The sequence below is a fragment of the Cygnus atratus genome, chromosome 2 (genome assembly GCF_013377495.2).
Source record: "Cygnus atratus isolate AKBS03 ecotype Queensland, Australia chromosome 2, CAtr_DNAZoo_HiC_assembly, whole genome shotgun sequence".
Lineage (NCBI taxonomy): Eukaryota > Metazoa > Chordata > Aves > Anseriformes > Anatidae > Cygnus > Cygnus atratus.
The window spans coordinates 38,216,686-38,241,025 of NC_066363.1; the positions used below are offsets into that span (position 1 = coordinate 38,216,686).

The 24,340-nt window shown below is 38.9% G+C and overlaps 1 protein-coding gene across 4 annotated transcripts in view; it reads right to left on the bottom strand.

The window, feature by feature from the left end:
• Positions 1 to 23,971, bottom strand: part of TBC1D5 (TBC1 domain family member 5) — a 323,220-nt gene extending 299,249 nt beyond the window's left edge. For all 4 annotated transcript variants that reach the window (XM_035556416.2, XM_050708888.1, XM_050708886.1 and 1 more), the window contains exon 1: positions 23,882 to 23,971. The gene's annotated coding sequence lies outside the window, so the exon portion shown is untranslated. The remainder of the gene's footprint in view (positions 1 to 23,881) is intronic.
• Positions 23,972 to 24,340: the final 369 nt, after the last annotated feature.

Consider the following 24,340-nt stretch of genomic DNA (forward strand, 5'->3'; position numbering starts at 1 on the left):
TCCTCTAGTTTTTTTGAGCTGACAACTCATATGACCTGAAGCCATGGTTAACGATTACAATTATTTGACTTTCATATTTATACAATCAGTCATCAGATATGCATGTTAATTGATTTTAACAGATAGTTTTGTATTCTAATGATCAACAGTAAGCATACATTTTACCAACCTCTTGATTTATAAGAAAATAAAACTTGTATCAGTTTTCACAATTAACCCTTCCTTGGACTGATCTGCAGTATTTATCACAGACTTCTTCATAATACATTTACATGGAGCTATTCCCAACTATGGGATCTTTCTTTTGATAGCAAATTTTAATTTTTCACCTAAAGACACCATTCTGTTGTGTTGAAAAATGCAACTGCTACACTATTTAAACAATTCTCTATTAATTAGAAATGATGAAACAATTGCAGTTCAAATAAATGGGCTGGACAAAGACTTAATTTACAGTTATTTCATATCTACGTATTGAAAAAGAGGGAAGAACCTTAAAGTAGCAAAGAAATTTACTCATGCACTTCTTGATTCTAATAAGCCCAGAAATGCCACTTATATGACAGTACAACCTTAAATTTGAGACCCTTATTTCTCAAGTAATGTGGTTTCTGCAGTAAGGTTTTTAGGCCAAAGCATTCTTCTGTTGCCATCTCGAAACGTATTAGTGAATTGATTAATTTTTTTACACAGCTGAAAATGATTCTTTCCAGTTGAATTTTAACTTCAGATGCCATATTTATTCAAGCATCAAATACAGAACTACAAATTGCACAAATCTGCACACGAAGGACTACTGCGTAAGTTTATGCAGTGTGTAATCATTATCTTACACAATTAATGGTGGCTGTGCTTTCAAGATGTTCACATAAAATAGAGTGGATATTACAACTTAGTCTCAAAAGGATCTGATCATGTCTTATTCCACAATTTAGGCCTTAACTGCTGTCGGACTAAAGGCTACAGCTCCAGTTTTGGTCAAGGAAGGGCTGCTACATCCCTTTCTTAGTAGATTTTAATTCTGATACAGACATTTTAATTTCTGCAACATGCAGAATCTTTCTCTTTTATATAAATAACTGAACAAGGAGTGGAGTCTATTCATCTTCCATCTAAATGAGCATCGTATACTTCAAGTTCTGCTACCAATCTCTTTTTGGCTCTCTGCTCTAATCAATTTCAAGTGAAATTTATCTATTCTGAGATACATTCTCCAGAACACAAAAAGCAGCATTGACACATTATAGCATTCACCTCAGATATATAATGCTGATTCAAGTTCCTGCTATGGTCTCACTGACAGAAGAAACCTAAAGCTGTGGTCATGAACAAGCACATTAACCGCCAAAATACCGTATAATGAACATTTCTGATTTTTAAAAGAAATTAATTTCTTAATTACAGCCTGAAAATAATGAGATAGGTATTAAATATATGATAGGATTCTGTTGCTTTCTTAATGGCTATTTTCCTTAATCTCAGGTCTGGTGTTGCGGCAAATGCTGATAATGCAAATAAATTATCTTCAGTCTTTCTCTTATTGGGAAACACCTTCTTGGTGTTAAAAGGACCTTGATTTCATGCTCAACATAATGAAAATGTTTAGGGGTCTGCAGAAAGCTGAAATCCATCCTACCCTAACCACTCTCCCAGTTATACCCCTACAGATATCAAAGCAGAAAGCCCCTGGATTATTTTTGTACAATCCAGTACTAGAAGATATCCTCCACCTTGAAGACTGGCTACAAAGTTTACACTTGTAGACAAGGTAGACCTTACAATAAACAGAAAGGTGAAGCAAAGATCTTAAAGTTATATGTGAAACTTCAATATAAATGACCAGAATAAAACAGCAGGAAATAAAAGCTATGACAAATACACTGAAATTAAAATCTCTTAGATATATATACATCTTGTGTAAAGATCTAATAAACTTAGAAATAGATGTAATTCCTAGTTTCCAAAAATGATTAGTGTCCACTGCTTTTCTTTAAACTGACAGTGTTAAAAATTACAAATCTGGTCATATCAGCTACAGAGGAAAACAAGGAAAATTTAACAACTGTGTAAGGATGGGCTGCCTGAGCCAAAGCAGTCCTAGTCTGACTCACAAACGCAGCATATTCATTTAAGTTATAATTAATACCAATATTTTCACAAGATGCCAGAATGCCAGAACTTGGATTAAGGGGGAAAAATAAGAAATAGTAAAATCCTGTTGTTTACAACTTATTGTTTGAAAAAAAAGTATGTTAATTGCTCATCATAAAAAGGCTCAATGATTAGAAGCAGCACTGACTTAACTATTCAGTGTATTTAATAAAAAACAGGAGGAAACGAAGTATAAAGCAAACTGGTGACAGCTTCTGATGACAACTTTTACATAAAGAACTGAGATTATGATAAATTCCAGGGTTAGAGGTTAAATTAAGGCCATGGGTAGAAAGAAGAGCAATCAAATGCATTCTGGGAAATGAGGGAAAATGAGAAAATAACGTACCTAGAAAATGTTCAAATGGAAGCCAAACAGAGGTCATTATTAGTTCAGTGATAGCATGCCACCATCCAGACCACTACAGGCAGTTTGGATCACTGAAACTCTCAAGGGGATCAAGAAAAGGGGAACTGGGGAAAAAAAATCCAGAGGCTCTACACAAGTGACATCCAACTGTCACTGTATAATCTTAGCCAAAGAAATGGAATAGAGATCAATGAACTATAGGAAACCATTTCCTACTGGCCCTGTTGCACAGTAGGATGTTTTTATGCACTATTTTTAATATGCATTATTCTACAAGTAGGAAATAAGCATGTAAATGGAGAGTAAGTTTAACACAACTAGGTGGATAAATTTAGTGCAACTACAAAAACAGTACTCGTTTTAGCATAAGACCATATTTTAGGCCAAGGGATTTCAAGCCCTTGGAAACTTGGGATGTCAAATCATCACTTTCCATCTTCCTCTTGAAGAAGATGCAAGAAACTGAGGTTGGGTGTTAGCATGCTGGTTGAACATATTTTATAACCATTATTATTTATGATTTCAGTTCTTAGAAGAGCAAAACATTTATCAGATGCTACTGTTTAGAAAAAAATACAACAATATTTTATAGAACTGGACTAAAAAATATTGAATTTGATCAAAATATCAAGGCTCTTAAAAGCAAGGTAAAGAAACAAAAAGGTAAAAAATGAAGATCTACATGAACTCGAAACAGATACAACCCGCTTTATGGCTGAGCATCAAGAAGCTGTTTGCAAGAGGAAAAAAATCTCATCTGAATCATAGAATGGCTTGGATTGGAAGGGACCTTAAAGATCATCTGGTTCCAGCCCCCTGCCACACGCAGGAATGTCACCCACCAGATCAGGATGTTCACGGCCTCACGAAACCTGGCCTTGAACACCTCCAGGGATGGGGCATCCACAGCTTCTCTGGACAACCTGTGCCAGTGCCTCACCACCTTCTGAATGAAGAATTTCCTCCTAGCCTCTAACCTAAATTTCCCCACTTTTAGTTTAAAGCCATTCCCCCTTGTCCTGTCATGATGTGACTGAGCAAAAAGTTGCTCTCCATCTTTTTTATAAGCTCCCTTTAAGTACTGAAAAGCTGCAATGAGGTAACCCCGGAGCCTTCTCTTCTTTAGGCTGAACATCCCCAGCTCTCTCAGCCTTTCTTCATGGTAGAAATACCAATGAATGTCAATTGTCTCACAGATTTGGTACAACTCCACCAGGAGACTACCCTGGATGCCCCTACATTTGATTACCACTTTTCCCAGGCTTTAGCTATCTGCATCCAAAGGTGCTCCAATTTGCTTAGAAATCATCAAGGATAAGGACTTTCAATTGTCATCGATGTAGAAAACACAGCCTTTATGATATTTAGTCAACTCCATACCAAAAACCTGTAACCATTTCATAACTCGTATAACCCCAACAAAGAAGAAATATATAATTTATAAGATGCATCAGTACCATATGGCCATGCAAACCATGGTGAAGGTGCAAGGCATGGAAAAAAAATACTAAAAAGGAGAACAGAAGGAGGAGGAAAGAACCATTGTTTGTGGTGTTGACAATATAATCTAATATAATAATCTAAGCGCACACAGGCATCAACTTAAACCAGCCAAAACCCGTATTTATAGACTCTCAAAATTGCCGGTCTATGAAATGGAAACCCTTACACAACCTCCATAATGTTTTATTTCTACCAACACCAGTGACACTACACCTCACTGCATTTTTACAATAATGGCTAAATTTCACTGCACTTACTAACGTTAATAAAAAACAGATTAATAAGAATAACAATACTTTGCTCGCATAAAACTGACCCGCTACACCTTGATACTCCTTGCCTACAGCAAAGTGACACATAAATACTGTGTGAGCAGCCAAAAGTCTTCTGACATGCACAGACTACTTAGGAGACAGCCAGTGTCACTGGAAGAACTATTACTTGTGGCATGCAACTGGAGAAAAAGAAACTTCAATGCTAATAAACAGAAAAAAGAAAAAGGGTGTGCAGCTTCTCGTAGAACAAGTAAGCATTTCACACAGAGTCAAGTTAGTGAATGCAAACCACAGCACAAAAGTGCTGCAAATTTCAACTGTGTTAGTGGATAGATTAATTTAGGGAAGAGGATATAAGCATCACCAACGCAGAACAAAATTGCTGGGTTTTATTTTAAACATGCTTAAACTCATTCTTTAATATTTAAGTTTAAATGTTGATTTTATTCTGTGCATTTTCCATTGCTTGCCACCTGAAGCTAGAGATCTAAACGTCAAGAATAGCACATTTGCAATGCTGAGTTGTATGAACATCATCCTAACTATAGCAGTTCAATTTCAACAAATTTATCTGGGTTTTTGCATATCGCTGAATAAACGACTCTGGAATTAACTTACTTTTCTTGGAGGCATTATATAAGATTATTTCTTAGTCTCCTCCTCTTTGATTTAGTATACCTCTTAAGATAATTTATTAATGTTTTGGATATCTCATTCATCATCCATTATTACTGGTGTCATAAATTAGAGGAATGGAACAAAGCACTGGACTATACATTTTTTCCATATTCATCAATAAAATAGCCACCTATGTTAGGAAGTAATGTACAAAAGAAGTTGGTTTATCCACTAGAGTGAGACTGGTAACCCTTTTTAAAAAAAATTCTTAAACCTGCAAGCAGATCATTAGATTTACAGTAAAATATGTTGTTAGTGAAGTAAAAATCACTAAAAATCACCATTAAACATGAGAGGACAGAAACACCTAGTCTGCAAAACACAGAAGTACACATCAGAAATTGCTATGTCCTAAAAGTTACTCAAACAAATTAGAAGGTCAATAAATACCTTCTACGGTATTGCATTGCATGAAAAAAAAAAAAAGAATGAATCATTCAAAACACTGTAATTTTGCCAACATACTACAAGACAGTAGAACAAGCAGGAAAGATTCAACCAGAAGAAATTTAAATACTGGCATCATTTCTCTAAAAGTCTGTCATATTATCTCTCAGAAGACAAGTTACCTAAATCAGTGGTGGTTTTTTTTTTTTTGTTTGTTTGTTTTAACACTATCTCAACACAAAGGACATTGGAAAAGATGACTGTAAAGATTTCAGAATATGCAGAAGATAATGACCACTAATAGCAATCCTTATTAGTATGTTACATAGCAATACACTGTGCTATATAAAGTACTTGAAGGAATACAGAATTAATATTATTAAGATATTAACTACTGAGTTAACAAAAACATTATGCCTGTATTAAATTACATCTTTGAATTAAGTTTGAAAATTCAAAAATTCACATTCTGTTGTTTTAGACAAAGACTCAGTTGATGTATTTTGTACACATTCACTGTTTACTTCACTTTAAATAAACAAATCACTTAGGTAAATGAGTATTTTACATGATGGAACAGTACTGCACTCACCTCTTCTCTAACTGTAATATGACAAAGATTGAGCCAAGTCTAGTAATTCATTAATGGAATCAGATTCAAAAGAATGTATGTTCTTTTACTAAAAGAGGAAAGAGACTCCACATGTTGGATTTAAGGTGGGTGAAAACCTTCAGAGACCAGCACCTGTGCATGTGATTTCTATACAGGGAAGAAAAAGCTGTTATTTTTTCTTCTTTAGGCATTACAGATTAGGTATTCCGGGCTCCCATAAGAGTTGAAACCAACAAAATAACTTTTTCCAACTAAATAAAAACTCCTTTCATTGTGTCACCTCTACGTCAGGACCCTCACTGTTTCGCATACAGAACCTTCTGTGAATACAGAGCTACTTTTAGTAATTGATGATTAACAAAATATATCCATACCAATACATTTTAATGCTAATTCAACTAAATATATAAGATGCATTTTTCCTTTACCTTGGTTAATTATTAACCAAACTGTTTAATGAACTATGTATGACACTTTCCTATAGTTACTATTACCACAGGAATGCAGCTTTTGTTACTCTACAGTTTGATCGACATTTGGCCATGACCACGATACTTGTTATTCAATCTATAAAAGCAGCTTGCAATCAAAGAGCACCCCTTGCACTAAGGTATATGTGGTTTGAGGATTCACATAACGTGGAGGAACCAGTCCCTTCACTGCTTGAGAGCAGCCATTTGCTCTCTCACTCTTGTCTCTGCTTCACGTTGTATCAAATGTGCATTGTCAGGGAAACACTGAGCTTTATTCTTTCCGGTGATGATCAAGATAATCACCCAGCATGTGGGTTCCTTGTATTCCATTTTTAGCCTCAGTGAATTTCTCATTTCTGCAACAGAAAACTGTATTAGACAGGACAGACAAGCATATCATACCCCAAATTTCCAGCAGTAGTCTAGGGGGTACAAGACAGTTAGTTCTCTGTGGCAAGAAGGACTTTATTGAATCTGGTTTTCCATGACCCATGGGAGTGCTCTAGCCCCTCAGGTAGTAGCTAAAGAAAAAAAAGAGTCCTTAGCAATGGCACCTTTCTTCAGTCCTGCAAGAGTTTTGGCAATTTCGTGTTTCCAAACCATCTGAGATTTTTTTCCTACCTTATCTTTTGATCATTGAGTGGAAAGTGTATGTCAGCATGGAATTGTTCACAGAACCTCAGTCAAGGAACATACACTGCTGATTTACCCAAGATTCACTCCAATATATTAATCTTGGGAGGTATGGAAGAACGTTCATATTTTCCTCATCTTAAATAGTTTACTTTCTTGTACAAATTTAACAACAAAACCCAAGTGAAGGGTATCCAGAACTGCCCTAAGCAGGCAGGTAACCTATGCTCTTATCTGAATGTCATTTCACTTGTTAACAACAGATTTCAACATTATTTAACGACTGTGAAAGCACTGAAAAATCATGGAAATAATGCTTCAACTTACTCCACATTCAATTTGGAATACAAGAGGCAAATTTCCTCAAATGTATGCCAACATAACTTTCCTTCAATTCTTTTCACTTCCAGACCTGCTGAAAATGTCATCAATGCACAATAGATTACTTGGTGACTCGAAATCGTTTACTGAGAAGCAAGTGAAAACAAAGCTTGTTTGATTAGAACATAGAAGAGAAACCAATAGAACTTAAAAAACAACAACAACAAAACTTTTTGTATTAAAGGTTCTTGAAGACACAGGATCCTGTCTTCTTTTTAACATCACTGATGTAGAAGGCTTCAGATGTTTATATACCTGCTAGACAGGATCAATTCCCCTAGATGTTGACTCTTAAGGGAATCCATTGTTATGTTCTCTATTCTCACCACTGTAATGTTCTCTAATCACAGACGTTATGTGAAATTTAAACCTAGGCTTCTCAGCAACATCCTGTCCTCTAAACCTTGCTGGGTACCTATACCATATGTGTGATGGACACATATTTTTAAGCCCCATGTATAAGAACAAATGCCTCTGAATAAGAATGTGGTAACACATGTTGATGGATAGGAAAATTAGGAAACCACCAGGCTAAAGGTTGAGCAAAAGAAAAAAAATTAAGTACAAATATTCTTGGGAGGGTGGTGAAAGCAGAGAAGAGATGGGTGTATGGAGTAAGAGATCTACCAACCCTTTCTTTATTAATGTTTAATTCAAAGTACATGGGAACCTGCAACTACCTAACACTCTTATCAGCAAAAATAGGCCCAGCAGAACATCCAAAATATAGTGACTATAAAGGAGTTGTCAAATGGATGAGGAGGACAAAGGAGGCAGTATCCTAAAGAAAGCAGAGAGGTAACAGCAGAGGGCAGAAGCTGGTATTATCTGGTGTGAAAACGTACTCCCCCATACGGGGCTGTGATACTCATTTTCCCCCAGTGCAACTACAAGTAGAGCAACGAAGCTCACTAAAGCTATATGATTTAATAACTATTAAACCAATACTGTTAAATTCAGAATCCACTGGAAACGTACTACAAATTGCCTCAAAGAAATAGGGCTTGTTTACTCCTCATTACAGTGTCAGGGAGCCAAACAGTTGATCTTAAACAACAAAAGTCTGACAGAAGAAAACGCCGCAGGCACTGTCAGATGCATGGAAGAGAAAGTCAAGGCTCAAATGATTGTGTTGATCTTTGACTAAAACTATAAAACAAGTCAGTTTCTTCAAAGCCAAACACAGAACCGCAGCCAACAATAAGGAAACCTTGAGCTTTTTTCACACAATGAATTTTTTGATGTCGTAAGCTTTTGGGATTTTTAATCACACTTGCTTTAGCAAGGCAGATGTCTATGACCCAGGTCCAAAACAACCATAAGCCTGGTTTTCCTGACTTATCTTATTTTTCCTACTGTCACCTAAATTCCAGGACCAAGACTTATTAAATAGGTAATGTAAAGCTTTAACCAACTTTTCACTAATTTTTTCTTCCACTATCTAATTTGAACAATTGTTCAAATTTGTTCATTAGCTGAACTCCAAGGTATCCATAGTTATTATTCCCATGGAAATCGGAGTGCTACTTTCAAGACTTGACACAGATCTGGATCTAAAACTCATCCATTGAAAGACTAACACAGGATTAACATACATGATTTTATGGTCTTAACTCAAAATAAAGGTAGTTAAAAACATACATATTTTCTGTTTAAAAGTTATCCTTATTTATCCTTCCCAACTCCTGATTCTCAGCGTTGCCTCTACTGGCCTACGTAATTCTGCCTATCCTTACCTCATTAACAATTCAAAACAATAGTTTAAGAAGAAAAAAAACCTACATTAACTAAACCCCTTACAGTGTAATCTTACAGTGTAATTTTACAGTGTATTTATAAGCTTTCCGCTGCTACTCATTAAAAAACAGATTCAATGCTTACTATTTAGATAAGACCTTATTTGAAATAAAATTTTAACCCAGATCAGGTGAAGTAATGTGGGCATGCTGCAGGCATCATAACCAATACAGAAAAGTAACAGCAGAAAAAAAATAATGAATAGAAACAGAGGTACGAACAACGGACAGACAAAAGTTGAACTTAACTGACTGGTGCATACCCTCTTCTTCCCACCTCTCACCTCCAGTAAATTTACCTTGCTTATAATTATATTGTTCAGTTCAAGTTTGTTTAGCTGCAGATTCTTCTATCAGATAAGTCAACAGAGAAGCTGCTCCTGAATTTCATGGGTACTGACCAATTTTGTTTCCCAGAACAAACGTTAAGCTGCCAGAAGCCTAGGACTTCAACATTTGACTTTGGGAACTAAGTGCTAACTCAGCAGCAGGCACCCAGAAGTGTATTGTTTGACATACAGCAAAAACATGGGCAAACAAAAGATACTTCCTCTGGCCCATCAGATCAATTAATTTCCTTAACAGTGACAAATGCCTTCAGAACAGCAACACACGACAACAGAAATCCTCTAAAATTCTAGAAAAAGCCAAAGAATATATACTGTGAGGTCATGAACTATGTTTTAAAACATAAACTGTACTGAAGAAATTCTCCCTACTATTGTTAGAGCTGTTTTCCGTATCGTACAGTTACACATACAATACTTCAGAATAAACTAATTTCACGAAATTATATGCTGGCCAGAAAGAAAGGGCATTATTTTATTTAGTATTTATGGGCTACCTGTCCAGAGTGCTTAGGATTACAAATATTCATTTCATTTGAACCTTAAATTTCCACAAAGAGTGTAACACTTATTACAAAAAGAAGATAGATTAAATAATTAAATCAGTTAAAGCTCAAAATCTAAACATGAAGCCAAGTCAAACATAAACAGCAGGAATAATGCCCATGTGAGTTTTATACAGTGTACTTCCCAATCTCCTGTACTTTTACTAATATAAAATACATCAGCTTAGACAGTGCAATCTTAATGTTCTTTAACTTTTTTGATTATGAGGTATTACCTCCAGGATCAAAAGAGATGCACTATGAATACAAATTTCACATGATCCTCAACTTCAGAAGAAGCCTGCTCCAGTTGGATTTTCTAGGCACACAAGATATCATGAAGATTACATCATCCAAGGTTTAGCTTGGTTTACCTGATGGTTTACCAAGGTTGTATGTTTACTTATTAGACCGGGTCACCACTCAATAACCCTGGTTAGCCATTTGTCCTCCTTTATTCCAGATGCTGGACTAGAGAATCCTAGAACAAAAATCCTCAGTTCACTGACTGTAAACCACATCAAGTGAGTGAGCTAAAGAACTAAAACTAAAGAAGAGTAGAAGTTCTTAATAAATCTGAGTCTAATTTACTTTTACTCCTGCATATTTCAAAACTTTGTTGTGCTCTCGTGGTCTGACTCTGAGAATGAACCACTTCACTTGCTCTAATAAAAGTCCATCTGCCATAACATTGTCTTTATGCACAAATCAGTCACTGAGGCTAGCAATGCTGACCAAATGGCCTTTCGTAAATGCGGTCCATCAGGTATTTCTCATGTTAGGCAGACTAAGTCAGCACTACAAGTGTGGAGAAGAAAGCCCCTCTAGTGAGTTATCACAGAATAGTTATTCTCACTTTTTCCCCCCTCCTATTTTTGCACATTCTGATACCGTTCCAGGAATGGCAACTGTTTTCTGGTCAGAATGCTCTGGGTACACTCTTAGGGTCAAGATTCATTGAAAGCAAAGACATACTTTGTTTAAAATACTATGTGTATATTAAAGGCTCATGCACCCAATCAAAATTCCGAAATACTTCATGCATATTCACAGCACCTTTTACATTGACTAGACACCAACAATCTCCCTGTACCTCCCATAGCATAATGAAAGAGTTGAAGAGATGTAAATTTAAAAAAAATTACCTCACTTTTTCATTCATTACAGAATTAAGGGAATGGGTGATACTTCAAGACCTCATTTCACGAACGTCAGAACCAAGACAGACTTGGTGACACAAGCATATATGTCATCGTCCACAACTGCTGAAGGCTCAAAGATACTGTGCACAAACTTTTCAACTAAAGACCAAATAGAGTCTTTCTTGTCTTTCTTAGTTAAAAAAATCCTTACCACTTGGCTTCATACAAGCCTTAGAGAACACAAAAAATTGTGAGGATCAGATGTGTAAGAAGAAAAATCAGAGAAGAAAAGAGAATTCAACTAAAGAGTTGTACATGATGAGAGGACATTCAGCAAAACAAAACAAAAAAAAAATGTTTTAAGAAATGCAGAGGTGATTACCTCAGACTTCCATTGCACCCAGTCAGCAGACTCTAACCATTCAGATATAGCCATTCAACGTTTAGTACAGCGCTGGGTTTTATTTGCTTACTTTTGGCGACAGACATTTCCTTTTTACACTGCCTGTCAAATGTCACTTGGTGCAACTTGACAAGGTTTATAAGGCAGCAGAGATTGAGAAAACCCTTGTGGTCACCAGTCACTCCCCCAGCCCACCCTGTTATTGCACAAGGGCATTTCAAATGAAAGTTTAATTGGGCATAAAAATTAAAGCACAGCTTTAATCTCACCTCACCACAGTCATTCCCTCTAGACCCTGAGAAGATGGATCTCTGCCATTCCACCACCAAGGTGCAACTGAGTTGCTAACAAGGGGCAGCTATTCCAGACCTGATGCCAGATACCTTTTCTTAGTGAGGCCACAGTGAAATTCTCCTCCAGAGACCAGGTTGGCTGAGGATAGATGGAGTTTGGGTAAGGTTTGGTTTTTGTTTGTTTGTTTTCCTCATAGTATTAATAAAATTACCAGTCCTTCGAACACTATTGTAACATATATGCTCATGGATGCAGGAATACCCCTGCATCATCCTGTGAAGTCCATGACCACGTGTCAGAGATGACAGGGTTTACACCAAGGTGTTGAACTTTGAGCTCTGCCTGTAAGACAGTCCGCTTCAGAAAGACAAAGAGGCTGGATGGCAAGGCTTGAGCTCTGACAGGAGGGGATCGAAGCAAATGTCCAGGGTGGAGAGATCTTCTCCCTGTGTCTTCTACCTATGCAAGATGACAGACATCATTAAACATTTTTCCATTTGTTTACATGTATATGTGATTAGAAGGTCTGCTTGCATTTCAATTCCATTTCACTGTCTGCCACCCTTTACTTGTGTCTTCAAGTCAATATACCATAATGGCAGCACAGGTTTTGAGCGGAATTGACAGCAAAACATAGCTTCAGCCTCAGAAAAGGCAAATATCAAATAGAAGTAGAAATATTTTGAAACATTCTGTCAAGACAGGGAAAGTGCAAAAATGCAGCTCAAGAGTTACAAGTAAGAGGTTAGCATATCAAAAGGGACTACACAGAAAGCCACAGTACCCCCAGTAGATGCTGCAAACAGACACAGCACTGAATCATTAGAAACCCATTACTGGCTGCTAGAACAGATTTCTGGCTTTGACACTTGTTTTGGATCCTTTAAAGCTAAGCAAAATGAACAACAATAAAATTGGCATAACCGTAACATTTCACCAAGCAAAATTCCTAACTACAGACAGGAATTAGTCTCAAGTCAACTGGCAGTTAATTTACTGCTGTCAGTTCCCGATACTTTTCAATGATGAAATCATTGCAAACTAGCTCAGGACTTTGAAAACTAAATTCTATCATGTTGAAAAAACAAAACTGCTACCCAACCTTCATTTACTCTGAAGTTAATCTAAAAAATAATTATAGAAGTTGTCTGACTGAGAAGCATGAGTGGAAATATAATACTAGCAATCCAGAGCATTGCTTGAAACGAGAGCCCTTTTTTTAAGAAGGGAAAGTACAGACAGTGAAAAGAACATCAGAAACAATGTCAACTTAAGATTACGTACTACTGAAGAGATTTTTCTTTCTTGTGCAAACTGAACATTTGAGAAAAATGAGAAATCCTTGACTGCTATTTCCTCGCTCAGTATCACATACACCTTGGCACCATCTTCATCACACAGGTTCAAAATGAGGAGGTGATCTTCCTCAACTCCTCTTCATCGTCAAATATACTCAGATCTCATCTGAAGCCTTGTTCATGCTTTTAAACAAGAATTATATTGGTAAGATTCAACCTGCCTACACACCTAAAATTATCATACTCCCCACACACCCCTACAATCCAGCTTACCTCCCAATGAATCTGTTCAGTGTGCAACCACGAAAATACTCATCTTACTGGTTGCCAAAGTCTTCAGTAACTGCACGCCATCTTTACTGATCATGTCTCTCATCAGCCATTTTACATTATTCTTTTTGTTCGCATCTTTATCATCGCATAGCATCTTACAATAGTCCAGGAAGACCTCAGTTAAAAGTCTATTTCTTCCATTATTCCCAAAAATGCAGTTATTCGATACAATCTGCCTCAGTATCTAAGACTGTACCTTTACGAGCAGTATATTTGTTCTTCCTTGCCCACATTTCCTTTCTTGTAAGCAGCTGTGTGGTGCTTAGCTGCCTACTGTGGTTAACCTACAACACTACCTTACCATTACTTCTGTTGCAGTTGGACCTACTCATCACTTGCAAACACAGAAGCAGAGGATCTTGATACCCACAAAAAATCACAAAGTGCTAAGAGACATACACTGTCATAAATAAAAGAGAAAATAATAATGGCCAGCAAGTATTCATGACATGCTGTCTGTTTTGTTGGGTTTGATTTTCTTCGTTTTTCAGAAGGTGGAATCTTACAAGTATGCTAGGTTCTTGTACTGTCAGGAAAGTCAACGGCTGCAAGCATTAGTGCAGTGAGACTGCAGAGAAACAGGTGAGAGGGATCTGAAAGAAATGTTTCATGTGAAAAGGCAAAAAAAAAGTTAGAAAGATGCTTACAATGCTATTCAATCCCTGTCTATGAGCTTTATGTTGAAGGCTTTCCTCTTAAACCCACAGGTTTAAGAGCCCTAGGTACCCCCTTCCTACCCTTCCATTCTTCTTTCTCCAGTTTATGTGGTTTGAGCTAGATTGATCCATTACTTCTGGAAGGGGATTGTGCAAGTCTGAATCTTCCGAGCTTAACAGAATTTGTGAGAAGATTATCCCGAGTCTTAATGGAAACACTGTGTAGAAATACTAGCAAAAGACTACCTGTGTTAGGATGCTCTTGGACTAAGCGATAAGTAACAGCACCTCTAGAGAATGAAGCACTCCAGTCAACCTACGAAAATTATAACGAGTCTTATCAACAAACTTTTATTCCAAACTGGGTAAATTGTTACATGGTGTAAAATGATGTTCACCCAGCCTACATTTGCCCTCAGATAAAATTACTCACAGTGGAAATTATAACAATGACTGATCATATGCTATTCCTGTAAACTAACGTGAAAACCTAGTCTCACCCAACAGCTATGAGAAAGCGACAGTGTGCTCTAATTCCCAGCATATGGCAGTTTTGAACGCTGACTTATAGGCAAAGTCACACAGCTTTCTTCTAATATACAAAAACTTTGACACTTCCTCTAAACTCCCTGAAGATGAGAGAAAAAAAGGGAACATACTAGATGCAAAACAGTACTTTCTGCAATCACTGACACTGCAGAATGCACAGGAGGGCTATGCAAGTAACACAGCACCCCAGCTGGATTTCCAACAGCTGATAGCGCCAGTTGCTCTTTCTGTGTACGTACCCCAACCCACCTCAGTTGTGCAAAACGTCGAAGTGGAGCTATGTCCAGCGGTAACAGCTGCTACTGGTCTTGACTCTTCCCCACTTGGTTTCATAAGCACTGAACCCCCAGATAAATGGATTCTGCATTTGTGGGTAAAGGCAGCATGCCTGTATCAAGTATATACCTGATGTCATCGTCAGATATGTTTTTTAAAAAGTAATATTGACACCTACCTCTCCAATATATGTTTTCAATTCTTCTCAGATACAGAACGCCCCGCACTTCACCCTGATAACATGCTTAAGGCTCAAGACAAAACTCAGACAGAAGTCAGTACTGCGCACAAAACAGTTTTTCTTTCTCTGCAAACAGAAGTTTGACATTTTATCCTATAGGTGTGTAAAATCAACAAACATCACCGATCAAAGGCAGGAGACAAAAGCAACCAGCAAACTGCTTGGGTCCACACACAGTTTCAAAAAAGCTACATTTATAGTACGACACACAAATGGCTGGCCAGCAGCTGGAAATGGAAAAGGTGTAGCCTGCCCCATACATGTCTCATTTCATCTGACCCTTAAGCCTCGTTGCCATTCCCTGACCTGCAGTCAAGCCCCAACTGTCACCCTGCACCTGAACCAAGCAGTCTGCAAATCAAGACCCATGGACAGTGTATTAACAGTTGGAAGCACTGCACAAATTCAAAAAGCAAAGCAGCACTAGGTGAAATCCATCCTGACTACAGAAGGGAGTCTTGTGGAATAAAAGGACACTTAAGTTGCAAGAGTAAAATATTTATACTACTTTACACGAAAATGGTAATTTGGTTTGCTGGATTTTTCAGAAATGCTAGATAGAAAAGAATTTTTAATTTCAAAGCAGAACTGTCCAAAATAAACTTATTTAAATCTTAATAAACAAAGAGCCAACATAAAATTTGAGGGGTCATTTCACAGAAAATTGTGAAGTCAGTTCACAAACAAAAAGGTGATGTTTACCCTCAATTATAAAATGTTCTCATTTCTTGTAGCTGGCTGCCTTCTTTGAAAAGCACATTTGAAAAAAGTTCAACAAGTCCTAACAGTAATACACATACTCTGGCAATCTAAAATGCTTTTTGTCTGTTTGTTTGTCTTGTGCAAAATAAACATATAACAACACTGATGTGTTCAGAAGAAACTTTTCCACTGATTTGGACAGAAGTTTCCTCTGCATATAGGAAGTCACCAGCTTCCTGCTTGCTTGTTGCCCTTTCCTCTACACACCCTCACCCTCGGTTCTCTCAAACAGCTACGGAAATGAAATTTACAGGAGTCCCGATATGTGCAAACTTCAAAAGGAAAGAATCTTGTAAATATTATCTGCTGTACATTTTCATCAATCTGCAATTAAAATCAAAGATGATCAAATCTTTGGTCTGTTATTCTAGACGGCTTACTGCATTACACACACAGAGTGTGCTGTACAATGAACGCTGAAAGGCATCATCACAAACAGCAACAGCTTTGTCCATCAGTCTACAAAAAATACACAAACATACACACATATATATATAAAGAATTGCACGGACAAGAGTATTTGGATTTATTAACTTTTCTCCAAATTGTGTGTATTTATTGGTGCCATAGGCATACGTGCAAATGATGTACATTAAAAATGAGTCAGGCCTAAAAGAGGAAGCACCGCTGCGGACTCATGAATAACTGAAAGCCAAGCAAAGCTCTCCTTTTTTTTTTTTAAATATACATATATATACATGGTTCCAAATGAAACACCAGCTGTATATGCTGCACATTTCCAAGCCACTGTTCGGAAAGTACAGCAAAGTTTTACAGGAAGCAGGACATGCAGAACAAACATCAGTATCAGCTGAAAGCCACCCTTCTCACTACAGAAACTAATAACTCCATTATCCCCCAGCACAATTATCAAATAACCCAGTGGATTTAAATTCAGAGAAGTATATTACTAAAGATTTGCTTGTATTCTTCCTGTAGTTATCAGTACTACTCTCCTTATATCTAGTCTTTCACTGTACTTCTCGAATGTCTTTTACATAGCCCAGTATTTAATATGTCTTTACTATTTAAGTCATCTTTTTATTTCCACGATTTGGCAACCTCACTTAAATTACGTGATTTATTACTTTGCAGCTTCCTCCTGAACTGTCTGCGATAGGATATCCTATAACCTGTGTTCTAACTGGAGCTTCCCCTTTGAGGTGCTTTTTGGCCTTGAGAAAGTCGCTTCCCTCTCACTGACAATGATTAGTGTCATTTCTTCTATAGATGAAAGGCTCTGCCAAACTACTACGTTAAACATGAATACTCTAGATAAAGTTTAGTCAAGAAGGTACAAGAAATCAAAGTACCACCTAGACATTGGATCCTCTTGTTCACATTTACAGTGCAGCAAGGATGCTGATATGAAAATGACTGTGAAATAAACGTGAAATATACCATAAGTCTTTAAAGCCTTTACTTTTAAAAGCGGCTAAACTTACATCTGAAAAGGACAGTGGGAACACTGACAACCCCTTTTAAAGCACAGATGTAAGAAGAAAGAAAAATCATCACAATTTTGAAAGAGAATCTGTTGCAGAAAAATCAGAAAACAGAGCAACAGTTCTCAACTCTGCAACAAACCACGGTCCAAGCAGTAAAATGCAGACAGCCCATCAACCAGATACGGATGTTGCCTTCCTACGAACAATGGCAGGAGGAAAAAAAAAGCTGGAAAAAGAGTGCATCTATCCACAACATATGGGATGCAGGAGCCACTGGTCACCTCCACCAGTGCTAATGGAAAATTTCAGGACCCAGAATAAATTCATATTCATCAGCAGTGTATGAGATTGACAAAGTTAAAAAAAATGTAAGTAAACAGGCAGCGTGTTGGCTAATTAAGTTTGTTGCTGATGCATCTAAAGCACAGTAGATAAGAAAATCATCAGCGCTGCTCAAATAACTGCTGAGCTTCAAGTTACTCTTCTCAATTCAAACGAGTGAAGAGCATGACAGTGAGAAGCTAGATTATAAATACAGCATTGTAAAACTTGCAAAAAGATTACATATTTCCAAGGATAAAGAAAACACTCACCTAGAAAACACCACGTGGAAGAAAACTCAAGATCAGCACCATAAACCATTACAAAGTGACACAAATTTGAAGAGCTCCTTGGTGTGGGGATTATTCCACAACTGGGATTTTCTCCTAACTTCTTTTAAAGAACCTGCTGTTGGCAGTGATAAAAACAATGGCCCAGCTGACAATTCACCTTACCCAAGTTACTACGCTAACCTCAGAGCAAAGTCTAAATGCCAAAACCATACCTCTACAGTTCTAGAAAGATTCTTTAAAACTTTTAACAAGTTCCCCACCTTGAAATTCAATTCCAATCTCAATACACATCAGACATCTGTACTCCTTCCCAACACAAAGAAAAGCCAGAAGTCCAGTTGTGGAAAAGCTAGAGATTAAACAAAAATAGCACTTACTGTCAAGCACGCACAATCTAGGTCTCAAGAAACATAGTTCGGACATTCATTGCCTGGTAATTCCTACCAAGGTGTACCGACTACGTGTGGGTCTAAGGGTTAAATACGACAGCTCAGCAGGTGATGCAAGCAGGGTCTGTTACAGACCCTCGGCTCAAAGGACAGAGCAGGAGGTGTTTTCCCCTTAGCACCTATCTGTAATGTGAAAGAAGAAGGATGTCAAACTCAAGTCTTCAATAATGAAACCAAATATCCCAGGATCTTAAGCAGCCAGCAGGCAAACCATCAGTTTTTAAAACCTGTTAGCAACAGTTTTGTAACATTACTCACTGTAACCAGCACAGGGAAGTTATCACACATCCCATGATAATGGCTAAAATGAATAAATCACTGGACTGGGAACTGTGAATAGTCTAAGAACCACTGATAGCGATCTGATTACACAGACAGACAGAAATCACTGAAACCTCCCTAAACAAACATCTCATGCACGTACACGCTTGTAGTGCTGAGGTTTCAAGATTTCTGAAGCTGAAAACAAAAGTTAGGAACAAAATTGATCGGGAGGAAAAATCTGAGAAAAGCGTGAAAACCGAAGCCATCCTTAAGATGGTTTTTATCTATGGTCAGTTTTACAGCTAACAAAAAGGGCAATTTTGGCTAAAACTCATACTAGTTGTTCAAATGCTGATGTTTCTGAAAAAAAAAAAAAAGAAGCAAGCATAAGGGAAATAAAGCAAGATGAACAATACAGAAAAGGGGAGGCTGGATCACCATCAACATAAATTAGATTTATGAAGTGTAAAAACTGAGAGACGTAAAACATCCCTGTGCGACACAGCCGACAACGTTAGGAATGAACACCCTCAACAACAGCATAGGCCCATGACTAGACAGAGGTGGCAGAAGTGTTAAAAATCATGCAGAACGATCAAAAATAGCCAATAAATACTTTCCTTCTATAGCTGGAAAGATTCAAAATGGTATAATTGTATCACATTATATTGATTTTCTTTCCAACTCATTTGTTAAACAGATGTTCCAGATCAGATGTTAAAAAACATTGTGAGACAAACATTTCAAATCAGCATACTTGTTAAACTTATCCCAGAGCCCTGGAGCAGTCAGGTCAGCCCAGTAATCTGTGATCTGTTGATCCTCTTTAAAAACTAGGTATTTTTAAATCTAGATCTGTCTTTAAATGCTAGGGGCTGCCACCACAGAGAGGAATGAAAACACTGTGTCAAAGGGACAAATCAAGTTTTTTAAGGCAGCCTGGCACGATAGAGAATTCAGACAAGATAACAAGAACCAGTGAAAGACAGATGCATTCAAATGTATTCAAACAATAATTGCATGCCTTATTTTTAAATAGTGGAAAAGATGAATCACTGAAACAAGTCATCCAGAGAAGTAAATGGTAGATTCTCAGTATCTTGATACACTTTTAAACAGCTTAGCCAACTGTAAGTTCGGCGAGAAAAACTCACTCAGACTAAAACTGATGCTGAAACATTTAAGGTGAAACGTTCACATATGAAGACAGATTTGATCCCCGCTCCAATGCAGCACTACAGGACACGGTACGGTACTACACGCAATTCAAATGCATCAACTTTTCGCATAACTAGATTAATTAGTAGTGTGGTAATAATGTTCTTTAATAGACCTAAAATAAAGATTTCCCGACCCATTAACAGAACAAAAAGCCCCTCAACTTTAATAGCACAGAAGTATTTTTTTTTTTTTTTAACTACAGCACAGGATACGGGGATACTGCCTCTTTGCACTGCACTCAGTTTTAACATATGATTCCTCCTATTATTTTCAAACTATTTCCAACTAGATTTCAGGTCATCTTATGACTTCAGTCCTTTGAGAAACTCACATCTAGCTTTAACAGAAGCAAAATACCTATTTCTCCTCTGTTTAGTAATCCATCAACCTTTACCCACATGGATTGCTAAATGCAGTGTGTTCATCTCCAAGGTCTGGATGCAGTTTGAAGAACTGCTCTAGCGTGGCTCTCGCTTCTTATTCCAGCTCTCAGAGTGTAAATACAGTCAACTATTTCTCCTCAACAACTGTCACACGCAGATTTCCCGTCAGATTCAAATCATTCTTTTTTCTATTCAACATCAATAAAAATAGTAAGATTTATCCCATTATAATGCTATCCAACATGACAGGGACTTCAAATTCTGCATCATTTTCAAATTCATTTTATAAAGTACTTGGCCACACTGCAATATCAGAAACAAACAAACAAACACACACTGACACCCGGTTAACTAATAAAAACGTTGTCAAGCAAAACACAGAATACAGTAGCAGCTTTCCCCCAAACTGGAAATGGCTACAACTATGCCCATTCTTTTGGGGGTCAAAAAACAGAGTTTAAGCCTCACTGATATATCCAACACGGACAAACAAATCCTATCGTGTTTCACAACCCTCTTCCTCTTAGTGCACAACTCAGCCAAATATCTGTGCTTTTATGGGCTACAGAGTGGCCTGCTTTGGGCACGTTACTGGGCTTAGAAGAACACACACAACTTATAGCTTATTTACTAGAGAGCAGCGTAGAGGCTAAGCCAAGCAGTTTACATACCATACCACATTTGCACTCTGCAGTCATCACCGGCTCCTGATCCAAAATTCTCTTACACGTGCTAATCAACAAAGCCTCAAATGGACTAGGAGCTGATTATCTCCGAAACTGTCTATCCTCCACAATTCTCAGCAACAGCTGTTGCCAATTACAGCAGCATACCTAACAGTTTAAGATAAAAACTCCTAAGGACAGAGCACAGAGTAAACTTTCTAAAAGGACTTTAGCAACAGAATTCCTTTCATGGTGAAATGCAAAGCAGTTCTTTGCATATACCCCGTCCGGAGTAAAAATGAATTTATAATAGCAACAATAACCCAGAGACAGCAAAGATCTCTATATTTGCGTAAACCATAGGCAGGCAGAGTACGTGTAACACATTTCCCCCAAATCCCACTTTTCTTGCACATTAATTTGAGGTAGCAAAGTCCAAAAGACGCAAGTGCTATTGAAAGCAAAGCAAAGAGAAAAGAACAACGTTCAAGTAAACCCAGTGCTGTAACACAAGGAAGGAGAAATGTGAGAGGAATGTTTTCATTTATACTGCTGAAAGGTAAGTGCCACTCTTGCAGGTACCACAGTATTTAAGAAAAGATAAAGATATAAGAACCATTTTCGCATGACAAGTGAGCTTTGCTAACACTGCAGCATAAACTGCAAACTACTAGTGTAAAACCAAGCTTGTGCTTTTCTCACGTGAAATGGAGTGAAACACACAGGAATCCCACCAGTCTAATTAATCCCTGAACGCTACCATTACAAGCCCCTACTTCATCACACTTCCTATGCACAAAGCTGGAGAACAGCCTTGATCTTCACGTCACTAACAAAAGGATGCTCTTAGTATGTTCAGTTTTCATAGGAGCTGACCATATCTACAATTTCTACAAATTATGGTGCCATCATAAAATCTAGGGGGAGGGGGGGAAATGCACCTTCTTTCCAGTATATACTTATATGTAGAGAGGAATTGCTCATGCTCTCATACTTTGTCATCAGTTGAACTTCACAATGTAGGTGCATGAATCACACAAAGATTAGTTCCCATTGTTGGCCCAAAAGAAATTACCAATTTCAAGTATGAAAGTGTACAAAGAGTTTAAGAACTCAACTATTTCTTTGGGGCAGGCTGTGTTTAATTCTCTTTTAACCTGACAGTATGAAGAGTAACAAGTCCAGTGATTGCTACCATTATACATACGTGTGACATGCATGGGCCACACATTTCAATAAAAAAGTTTGACAATTAGTTATTCGCAATGACATTTAAGTCAGACAATTTTTACAAAACAGGGATTGGCTTCAAAAGTGAAAAATCATTATTGCCCATAAACAATACGCTGATCTTATTGCCCAGTTCTAGGCCTTGTGGTGTTTGAATTGGCAAGCTACAAAGCTAACAGCGGACGATGATTAAGAGAGAGGTGGGATCTAGCATTAATTTAACTACTACTTTTTCTTTTTTTTTTTAAATGTTTTCAATGCCAACAAACAGCCCACATTTATTTGGGATACATTTTGGAAGGCTTAATTTTCACAAGGACATTATCAGCAAGTAGCTGAATTAAGAGTGTGGCAAACAGAACTGACAAATCACAACTTCAATGAAGTTTCACTGCTATGAAAAATACTTTTCTTATGTAGTGCTTTTCAACCAAGCTTCAGAGTACTTTGTAAAGGCGGGTTAGCAGGATTACTGACAGTAAAGTGGTGAACGGATGCTGTGTAGCTGTATGGCAGAACTAGAAGAGTATTCTTGAGTCCTGATTCCAGTACATTCCAATCCAGTACATTTTGGAACATGGACCTTTCACGTATTAACTAACACGTTTGTTGTTTGTTAAGTACTTAAAATTATATATACCACTAAAACAAAGTTATGTCAACATGATGGGACATTCCTTAAAACTGATCCTTAAAAGCAGACCATAGAGCCTCCAGGATGCTTAGCACATGTACCTCAACTACACTACGGATGGGTACAGTACAGCCATGTGAGAGTATAAAACTCTCGAAGAGTTAAAATGTGCTAACTGCAGCACTTGCACTGGGATCCACACTTACTACCCCACCTGAACTGCTGTGTCCTAAAGAAAAAGAAACGTGACAGTTAAAACTAGATCTGAAACGTGACAGCTAAACTCGATCTGAAGCTGTCACTCTGAAGGCAGTGCGCTGGTCAGTTAACACAGGCGGGGGCAGGTAGGTGGGAACAAGGAGGAAGAGTCTCTGGAGGCAGGAAAGCAGAGGGAAACCTGCCTTCTTCTCCAAACTCTTTCTCAAGGCCTGGAAGAAGAGAACTCACTCAACCCTCAGCTCCCCTCCTCAGCCACCAGCATCACCACCACCAATTAAAAAAATAAAAATAAAAAGATCCGGAGGGGAAAGCCTTGTGACCACTCTGCCTCCTCCTCCTCCTCCTCCTCCCTCCCTGCTTCCACCTCCCAGAAACGAGGCTGTGCCTCCGGAGGTCCCTGCCGGGCGGCACCTGCCCTGGGCGCTCCGGGGGCAGCAGCAGCCGGGCCGGGCCGAGCCGAGCCGGGCCGAGCGGAGCGGAGCAGCGGCAGCCCCGCCGCGCCAAGGCCTCACCGGCCCCGCTGCTGCCCGCCGCCGGCCGCCGGCACCGGCAACCCGGGAGAGGCCTCGGCGGGGGCCTACGCTTTGCCTGCGGGGGGGAGGGGGGCAAGCGGGTGAAGGGGAGCAGACGCCCCGGGGCTGGTTTTACCTGCTGCTGCTGCTGCCTGCAGTGGCATGAAGAGCTGGCTCAGCCTCTCTCTGTCTTTCCCCGCTCCCTCCCCCGCCTCCCTCCCCTCCTTCCCTCCCTCCCTGCGCGGCTCGCAGCCCCCCGCGCCGGCCCGGCGCCCTGCGAGGGACGCGGGGCAGGGGGAGGCGGTGGGAGACGGCCCGGGGAAGGGAAGGGGAAGGGAAGGAAGGGAAGGGGAAGGGCTCGGGCTCGCTGCCCGCCCGCGGGGACGCGCGATGGCGCCGCCTCCCCCTTCAACCACCGCCCCCCGGCTCCGTGAGCGCAGGCGCCCGCTGCGCCGTGAGGCCGCGGCCGCCCACAGCCTGCAGCGCCTGCTCCATGTGCCCCGCCGGGCCCTGGGGTGCCCCGGGGGTCTTGGGGTGCACCGGGGACCGGGGGGCAGCGGCCAAGGGGTGCTGCAGGAGGAGGGAGGGAAGGAAG